The sequence below is a fragment of the Hippocampus comes genome, unplaced genomic scaffold (assembly GCF_001891065.2).
Source record: "Hippocampus comes isolate QL1 unplaced genomic scaffold, H_comes_QL1_v1.1 scaffold315, whole genome shotgun sequence".
Taxonomy (NCBI): domain Eukaryota; kingdom Metazoa; phylum Chordata; class Actinopteri; order Syngnathiformes; family Syngnathidae; genus Hippocampus; species Hippocampus comes.
In genome coordinates, this window is record NW_017805539.1 from 1,915,912 (window position 1) to 1,916,772 (window position 861).

The window sequence follows — 861 nt, forward strand, 5'->3', positions numbered from 1 at the left end:
ATATATATATATATATATATATATACACACACACACACACACACACACACACATAATTATTGAAAAATGAAATAAGCAACTAATGATTATTATTAGACAAAAAAAGTACTGCTAATAGAGGATACAGCCGCACCCCTCTAAATTACTATTTAAATGAGCACAAAATATTGTCGATGTTAATCATTTCAAATCACTTTTAGACCACTAATTTCCGCCTTGAAGTGCCGTGACCACCGATCATGTGATCCAATACATGAATGACGTTCAACCATTTGATACAATTAAAACTATGGCAGACTTCCTGTTAGAATACATATGGCCTCATCCGTGTGCGCGCGCGTGTGTGTGTGAGAGCGTGTGTACAGTATGTTGGCAAGGACACACAAACGCACACTTTGAGCAAAGCCAACCACCCTCTCTGATGGCTTGGGGCCCGCTGCCGTCTCCCACGGGGGTCATCGAGCAGCGCCAGGATTCCTCCACGCGTGTGTGTGAGTGTGTGTCAGAGATTTTCTCGGACAAGGTTAAAGAAACGACTCGGCACACAGGAAAATTGTCTTCAATATCGACGGAAGCGGATCTCTGAGAGCGAACGACGGTTTAGTTGCTCCGTGATCACGCTCAGAGCCCCCCCTCCTCGAGTTCGGACATTTATTTGTGACATATGCAAATACAAGAAAATCATTGCCCCCGATATTTGCATACCGTACCCCTGGTCCGGCCCCTCGGTAGTGATTGGTTACCTGGGTATGAGCTTTGAACCACCGGCACGTTGGCGCCTTTTGGTCTGGTCTACACTGTATCAACATATCGCGGACTTTGCGGATGACAAATGTCGCCTGGGCGCGACGGGTGTTCTCA